Here is a 9,300-nt window from a genome sequence, read left to right as displayed (position 1 = left end):
TCTTCCATTTTGTCCTTTAGTTAAAACCATAACTACCCAAGTAGTTCATTCTTCCAAAATTGGACAAAAGTTGCTAATTAGTTTTCTAAACCCTATCAAATGAAATCTTGAAACCAAAACAAGTATGCATAGATTCAAATCATGATTCCAAGTCTCTATCTCATCCATAATAGTAGGTTATCAAATCCACTTTCTCTACTCAATCACTCAAAACCATTTTTTTTGTTCACAAAATTGCAAAATTGTCATTGCAACTTTTGCAATTTTGCACATTGGACCTCCAAACTTGGTCATGTTGTTTCCAAACCTCCTAAAATGACCTTAGTACACTCAAGGACCACTCTTACATACACATTGCCCCATTTTATGGCATTTTTCCACATTTTACCTCTTTACGCAATTTCCAAGCAATTTTGCCTAATAGGACCTAATTGACAAAACTTGACTCACATTCCAAATTCTACCTAATCAAACCTCCTATCCACACTTGGGGACTTTATTATTAGTCCTTATTTCCTCAATGGTTGGTTAGAACATTCACAAACCAAAAATTCCTTATGTTTCCTCTTTACCCCTAGGTGCCCCTGCCCCATTCTCCCCCTGTGAGAAGAGAATCAAGGTATTGTTGGAGATAAGAACTCCTTGTTGATGCCATATTTCTTGAAATAACTCTTAGCAATCCAAGTTTCCTTAGCCTTAGGTAAATCCACCTATTTCACCAGATGCTCCTTGTAAACTTTGTTTCTTTTACTCTTCTTCACCCTAGAATCCAAAATCTTCTCTACCTGTGGTTGTTTCTTTTCAGGTATTGAGAGGTCTGGGATTTCCTTGTTGAGTTATTCTTGATACTCTATTTAATCCATCTTAGGACCTTTGTAAGGTACTTGGTATTTAGCATTAAAGATGATAGAGATGGCCATATCCTTAGGTAAGTCCACCTTGTAGGCATTTGGTTCATACTTCTCAAGTACCTTGCATGGCCCAATCCTCTTCATCTATAACTTGCTAGGAATTTCCTTTTGTAACCTGGCCTTGTTCAAATACACCATCACCAAGTCTCCCACTTGAAACTACAACTCTCTTCTCCTTCAATTTTTGATTTGTCTCCATCAAGGTTTGTTTCACTTGATCGTTTGCACCTCCTTTATTGATTGAACGAAGTCATCAGCATGCCCACTAATTTTTTCAAGTGAAGGTAGGCCCCTTAACTCCATTATGCCTCTTGGGTGAATGCCATGCACTACTTGGAAAGGACTTAACCCCATTGTCCTATTCTTGCTATTATTGTATGCAAATTTAGCTTGGGGAATGACTTGCTCCCAACTTTGCCCATACTCTTTGGTGAGATACCTTAATAGGTTGCCTAAGACCTTGTTGATGACCTTTGTTTGCCCATTTGTTTGGGGATAATAGGTAGAACTATGTGCTAGGTTTGTTCCAAGTCTCTCTTGTAGGGTCTTCCAAAAGTGCCCCATAAACTTGACATCTCTGTCAACAACTATGCTTCTTGGTAAGCCATGTATCCTAACCACCTCCCTAAAGAATAGATTGGCAATATTTACTTGCATCATGGGTTGTCTTGCATGGTATGAAATGGCTCATCTTTCTAAACATGTCTACTACCACAAAGACACTATCCATCCCTGTCCTAATCCTTGGCAATCCCATTATGAAGTCTATGCTGATGCATTCCTAAGGCCTATTAGCAATGGGTAGAGGTTGGTAGAGCCTTGCATTTGAGGAAGTTCCCTTTGCCTTCTGACATATGCCATATACCTCCTGGCATCTCTTTGCATCTTAGGCTAGTAATAGAACCTCTCCACTAGATCAAAAGTTTTATTAAGACCAAAGTTCCCACTCATGCTCCCATTGTGCTTCTCTTGTATGATATTTTCTCTCATAGATCCCCTTGGGGTGCACAATTGTTGTCCCTTGAACAATAGCCCATTCTGCAAGGTGTATTCAACAAAGTCACTGTGAAAAGGATTAGAAAAATTAGTACATACCTTGTAGGCCTTTGCAAAATTAATGTCTTCCTCATACAAGTCTTTGAAGTCATCCAAGCCTATGCTCTACAACTTGACCTCTTGTACTATCAGCAACCTCCTGCTCAAAGCATTTGTCACCTTATTAGTTGTCCCCTTTTTGTACTTGATAGTGAAAGTGTAGGACTATAAGAACTCCATCCACTTGATGTGCCTCAGACTTAGCTTCTCTGATGAGTTGATAAAGCTTAGCGCTTGGTTATCTATGAAGACCACAAACTCCTTAGGCAACAAGTAATGCTTCCACTTCTTGAGAGCTTAGATGAGTGTATAGAGCTCCAAGTCACATTCTAAATACCTTGTCTTAGCTTCATTAAGCCTCTCACTTAAAAATGTTATTGGTCTGCCCTCTTGACTCAAAACTGCCTTAATTGCTATGTTGCTAGCATCACACTCCACCACAAATGGCTTCTCAAAACTGGGCAAAACCAAAATTGGTTGTGTTGCCACTTCTTTCTGCAACCTCTCAAAACTTGTATCTGTTGCCTTAGTCCATGTAAACTTGGTCTTCATGCCCTCTTTGATGGTGTCATTCATAGGTGCACAAACTTCACTAAACCTCCTCATAAACTTTCTATAGAACTGAGCTAGGCCATGAAAACTTCTAAACTCGATAACAAATCTAGGGGTAGGCCAACTCAAGATTGTCTCCATCTTGTCCTTGTCCATCTTCAAATTCCCTTGGGATACTACAAACCCCAAATACACTAGCTCCTCCTTCATGAACTCACTCTTCTCTAGGTTTACTATCAAATTTTCCTCCTAGAGTTTCCTCAACACCAATTCTAGGTGCTTCATATGCTCCTCCTTTGTCTTACTAAAGATGAGGATGTCATCTAAGTACACAAGAACCAATACTCCTATGTAGTCTTTCAAGACCTCATTCATGAATCTCATGAAGGTACTTGGTGCATTGGTAAGGCCAAATTGCATTACCAACCACTCATAGAGACCCTTAGTAGTCTTAAATGCAGACTTCCATTCACTCCCTCTTTCATCCTAATATGATAATACCCACTTTTCAGATCAATTTTGGAAAAGTACCTAGTCCCACCTAGACAGTCCATTATATCCTCTATCCTAGGAATGGGAAATATGTATGTAATTGTGATTCTATTGATTTCTCTAGAATCAATGTGCATTCTCCACTTACCTCCCTTTTTAGGTGTTAGGACCACTGATACGACACATGGACTGATGCTCTTCCTAATCAATCCTTGATCAAGAAACTCTTGAACTTGCCTTGCGATCTCCTTCGTCTGCTCTAGAGTCATCTTGTAAGAAACTTTGTTTGGTAGTGATGCTCTTGGTATGAAGTCAACTTGATGACATATGGCTCTCTTGGGAGGTAATGTTGGCGGTGCTCCATCACAAATTACATCTTTGAATTCATCCAGTAGGTTTTGTACCTCTGCGGTATATGTGTTTGTGAAGATGTCTTCTCCTCCTTGGGCTTCACCATGATGGCATACTCTACTTCTTCACCTTCTTTCAAATCCTCAAGGAACTCTTTCCCACTCATTAACAAGGTCTTAGCAGTTGCCTTTTCCACCTTATCTTCCTCCACTATGGACTGTATCTTGTATGTGAGCCTAGCCTTCTTGAAAGAATACTTATTATCCTTCCCACGATGTATTGCCTCCCTATCATACTGCCAAGGCCTTCCTGATAGTAGATGGAAATCATTCATGGGAAGCACATCACATAGGATCTTATCCTAATACTTGTCAATAGTGATATCTGTCCAAACTTGTTCATTCACTAGGATGTTCTGCCCTTTGTTCAACCAAGTCACTTTATAAGGACACACATGCAATATCTTTGTTAAACCAAGCTTTTGTACTACCTCCTCCAACATTACATTGTTAGTAGACCCTGATTCTATGATTACTTTACATACCTTACCTAGTATTTTACAAGTAGTCCTAAATAATGTTCTTCTCTACTTGTGTTCCTCTTTTACAGGTTACTTCACTAAAACTCTCCTCAACATGAGGTTCTCTCCCTTCTCTACATCAAGATCCACTTCACCTACTTTGAAGTTGTCTTCCTCTTAGATGTAGGTAATCTTCTTCTCTCCATGGGATGATGATGACTTCTCTAGACATTTGTCGGGAAGGTGTCCCAATTTGGTACAGTTATAACACTTCATAAGTGAGCCTCTTTTGTTGTTCTCATATCTACCTCTACCACCATTATTGGATCCTCTTTCTCTACTAGAGCCTCCCCTCTAACTAGTCTTAGTGGCCTTCTCATTGCACTTAGAATCCCCATAGCCTATCTATTCATTAGTACTTCCACTAGAACCTCCTCTTGAGCCACCTTTGAAGTCTTTACCTCTACCTCTATCTTTGGAACTTGAGTTCCCTTTCTTCCTCAGCTTATCTTCCGCTTTCCTAGCCATTTGAAAACAACTTTGCAATGTGGTAAGACTAAATAAAGTCAACTCCTCCTTAATAGACCACTAAGGCCATTTAAATACCTTTCCACCTTGATGCTCTCTACTTCTCGTACCCTTGACCTTAGAGCCAACTTTTGGAACTCCTTTGCATAGGTAACCACATCAAGATCCTTTTGCCCGAGATCCCACCTCTGCTTATGAATTTGAATCTCATAGTCTTCTAGAAAATAAGTTTCTTTTATCTTTGGCACCATAGCCTTCCAATTAGCAACAATTTTCTTCCCTTCACTCTCCCTTTCCTCCTACACAAACTTCCACCATGTCAATGCTTGACCTTTCAATCTGGATTTTGCAAATCTCATCTTTTGAGCCTTCATTGTCCCTTCACATTCAAAGTAGTTCTCAATGCTCTCAAGCCATTCTAGGACCACCTCTACATCCATATTATCATGGAAAAGTGAGACATTTTGTATGCTCTTTCCTCCAAAATCCTTGAGGGATTTGAGGAATGGTTCTTGTTCATTAAGTGGAGGATCTAGTTCAAGTATCTCATCCTCCAAACTCACTTCTCTTCACCCTTGCCAAAGTCTTCATCCTCCTTAGCTTGGGTTGCATCTTCCATATCCTTTATCTTATCCTTCATCTCCTTTATGGCCTCATCAAGGACCCTAGTCTTCTCTTCTACGAGCTTCTTTTGCTCATCTACCTCCTTTGCCAACTCTACATTGGCAACCATCTTTGAAGACCCACTTGACTCAATAGAATACAACATACCACCACAAGCCACAATCTTATGGCTTTAATACCACTTTGTTGGGGAGCTTCTTCACTCTGGAGCACTCTTTCTCTTCCCAGGATACTCCTAGACCACTTAGGGTTCTACTCCTAACCCTAACCTCGAGGACCCCTTCTCAATCCCCTTTCACCAAGAAACTCTCCCAACAATTAATGTTTCAATCCTATACCTTCAATTCACCAACTATGCATTCTTTGACCTAGTGAGGCCAAACTTCACCATGTGTGCCTAAAGGGCCAAAAGAAAGTTCAGACCATCTTTCCATGGTTCTTAAGACATTTCATGACATTCTACATTTCTTTTGTAATTCTACCATACCCAAAACTCTAAATTGTCCTATTTGCCCTTGTAGCGCTAAAAGCCCCTATTAGCCCTCCTAAAAATAAGGTTCCTAATGACCTAAGCTTGAAGATTTTCTAGGTCTCTGGTCTTTGTGATGAACATACAGTACGACTTTAGAAAAACCTCATTTTAAAGGTTTTTCCTCCAACACTAGTTTCAAAATCCACTTCCAACCTCCTCTCCTAATTTATAAACCTCAAATACTCTAATCCTTCATTTCCTAATCAATATTGGCATGTTCCAATCCATTATTCTTCTCAAAACTCCAATTCAAGCTTTTATTACACCTTCCCAAGCTTATATTACTTGTCTAGGGATCGCTTGAAAAATTAGCTTCCTGTCTTGCACAAAACCCAAAATCAATATGTACACTATTTATAGAGGCTACTACTTGATTCACAAGAGCCATGGTTTTTTGAGCAAGGAAACTCATGTCATAGCCATTTTAATGCTGGCAATACAAAACTAGATAACAGGAACACTAAAACTAATCAATTTTCTAAACCCTATCAAATGAAAGCTTGAAACAAAAACAAGTGTGCACAAATTCAAAACATTATTCTAGGACTCTATCTCATTGAGAATAATAGGTTACTCAATCCACTTTCCTTATTCAACCACTCAAAACCATGTTTCTGTTCACAAAATTACTTGACTACAGGTGTTGTTTGTACAAGTAACTATCCAACCCTTGTAAATGAGTTAAAGAAGGTTTAAATAGACTTCTTCCTCCATTTTGGCCTTTAGTTCAAATCATAACTACCCAAGTAGTTTGTTCTTCCAAAATAGCACAAAAGTTGCTAAGCAATTTTGCAAAAATTGCAAAGTTGTTCAATGCAACTTTTTGACAACTTTTGCAATTTTGCACATTGGACCTCCAAGCTTGGCTAGTCTATTTCCAAACTTCCTAAAATGACCTTAGTACACCTAAGGACCACTCTTACACACATCTTTCTCCATTTTAAGACATTTTCCCACATTTTGCCTCTTTAAGCAATTTCCAAGCAATTTTGCCTAACAGGACCTAATTGACAAAACTTGACTCACATTCCAAATCCTACCTAATCAAACCTCCTATCCACACCTTGGGATTTTATTCTTAGTTCTTATTTCCTTAATGCTTGATTAGACCATTCACAAACCAAAAATGCCTTATGTTTCCTCTTTACCCCTAGGTGCTCTTGCACCAAAAGTCAACTCCTTTTCATTGGTCGACTTGCTCTTACACATGGATCATGCCAAAAGTCAACCCTTACCCTTTATTATCCACTTCTTGATCTTGATCTCAACTCTTTGTCTACCTTTAAAAGTGAGAGCTCTCTCCTCATCTAAGGATCCCATTTTTTAGTATTATTATGTTGTAGGTTTCTTGACATGTTTCTTAGAGCTCGTGGTCACTTAGGTCATCTAGCTTATAGATGTCTTGATAAGGCTTCATCATCACAAGGGGATAAAAATATTTCTTATGTGCAAGAAGAATTGAGCAATAGTAAGTCTCTTGAGGCGAGTCTTGATTTAGAGACTGGGGAGAACCTCATGTTTAGGAGGGTACTGATTAGAGAACCAAATAAAGAAGAATCTAAGCAAAGAAGGGAATTATTTAGAATTAAGTGCAAAATACTTGGCAAAGTGTGTAAGGTGATGATAGATTTACGATCCACTGATAACATCATCTTAGAGGAAGTAGTATCAAAGTTAAAACGTGTCAAGATACCTCATACTCATCCCTGTAGAGTTACTTGGTTGAACAGAGGGCAAAATGTGCTTGTAAATGAACATGCATGGGTTGAGTTTTCTATAGGTGAGTATCAAGACAAGATACTCTGTGATGTGGTGCCTATGGATGCTTGTCACTTGTTGTTGGGTAAACCATGACAATATGTCAAGGATGTTGTCCACCAAGGAAAGAAGAATTTGAACTCTTTCAAGAAGAATGGAGTCACATATAAAATTCAGTCCATAGTTGATTAAAAATTTGACAAAATAGTGGAACCTAATGTGTTGTTAATGAGCGGGAAAGAGTTCCCACATAATATCAACCATGAAGAAGGCATGGGGTTTGCTATTGTGGTGAAACCTAGAGAGGAAGACACTCCAAAATAATCATCTATACCCGTTGAAGTGAAGCAATCACTGGAAGAGTTCAGGGACATCATATGTGATAGAACCTCAACCAGATTGCAACCTCAAAGAGCAATTAGACATCGGATAGATTTCATACTAGAGGTATCATTGCCTAACAAGGCTGCATATAAAATGACACCTGATCAAAACAAGGAGATATCAAGGTAGGTTCGAGAGCTATTAGATCAAGGTCTAATCAAGAAGAGCATTAACCCATGTGTAGTCCTAGTTGTATTAGCACTAAAGAAGGGAGGTAAGTAGAGAATGTGTATTGGTTCTAGGGTAATAAATACGATAACTATTAGATATATATTTCATATTCATAGGATGGAGGACTTAATGAATTGCCTTGGGGGTGCTAAATACTTTTCAAAGATTGACCTTAAAAGTGGATATCACCAAATTAGGATAAAGGAGAGGGATGAATGGAAGATGACCTTCAAAACCACATATGGTCTTTATGAGTGACTAGTAATGCCTTTTGGCCTTACAAATGCACCTAGTACATTTATGATGTTAATGAATGAAGTGTTAAAGGACTATATAGGTTAGTCTATAGTAGTCTACCTTGATGACATCCTCATTTTTAGCAAAACCAAGGAAGAGCATATGAGACATTTGGAGTTAGTATTGAGGAAGTTGCAGGAGGAAAAGTTGACTAGCAACTTGGAGAAAATTGAGTTCTTGAAGAGATAACTAGTGTACCTAGGATTTTCCATATCATGAGCTGACTTAAATATGGATCCTAGTAAACTAGAGGCTATCATCAACTGGCCTACTCCTAGAACATGGATTGAGGTGAGAAAGTTCCATGGATTGGCTCAATATTATAGAAAATTCACTAGAGGTTTCGGTGATATATGTACACCCATCTTGAAAACTATTATAAGAGGTCATAAAACTAGGTTTAAATGGACTAAGAATGTTGATGCAGGGTTTGAGAAGTTGAAACACGAAGTGGCTACACAACCAATCTTGGTGTTGCCTAGTTTTGACAAACTATTCGTAGTGGAATGTGATGCATGCAACATTGTAGTAGGGGTAGTCTTAAGTTAGGAAGGAAGATCAATAGAATTTTATAATGAGAGATTGAATGAAGCCAAATCAAGGTACTCCACTTATGATTTATAACTCTATGCATTGGTCCAAGCCCTTAGGAAGTGGAGACACTACCTTTTGTGAAAAGAGTCTGTGGTTTATACTGACAACCAAGCCTTGAGTTTCATCAATATACAGGAGAAGTTGAGCCTAATGAACATAAAATGGCTGGAGTTTCTAGAAGCTTACACATTTACCATCAAGCACGAAAAAGGGCAGAGTAATGAGGTGGTAGATGCATTGAGTAGAAGACTACTCACAATCCAAGCGATCCAATTGAAGAGCACAGGAACTGAAGGATTCAAAGACCTCTATGAAGGAGATGAAGATTTTGCAAAAGCCTACAAGGTATTCTCTGAGTTAATAGATCTTTTTCTTAGTGATTTTGCTAACTACACACTACATAATGGTTTACTATTTAGAGATGATCAATTATGTGTATCCAGAGGCTCTGTGAGAGAAAATATCATCCAAGAGAAGCACAATGGGAGTTT

Source organism: Cupressus sempervirens, chromosome 4 (assembly GCF_028749045.1).
Source record: "Cupressus sempervirens isolate cs-2001-9-10 chromosome 4, ASM2874904v1, whole genome shotgun sequence".
NCBI lineage: Eukaryota > Viridiplantae > Streptophyta > Pinopsida > Cupressales > Cupressaceae > Cupressus > Cupressus sempervirens.
Note: the sequence above shows the minus strand (reverse complement) of the source record.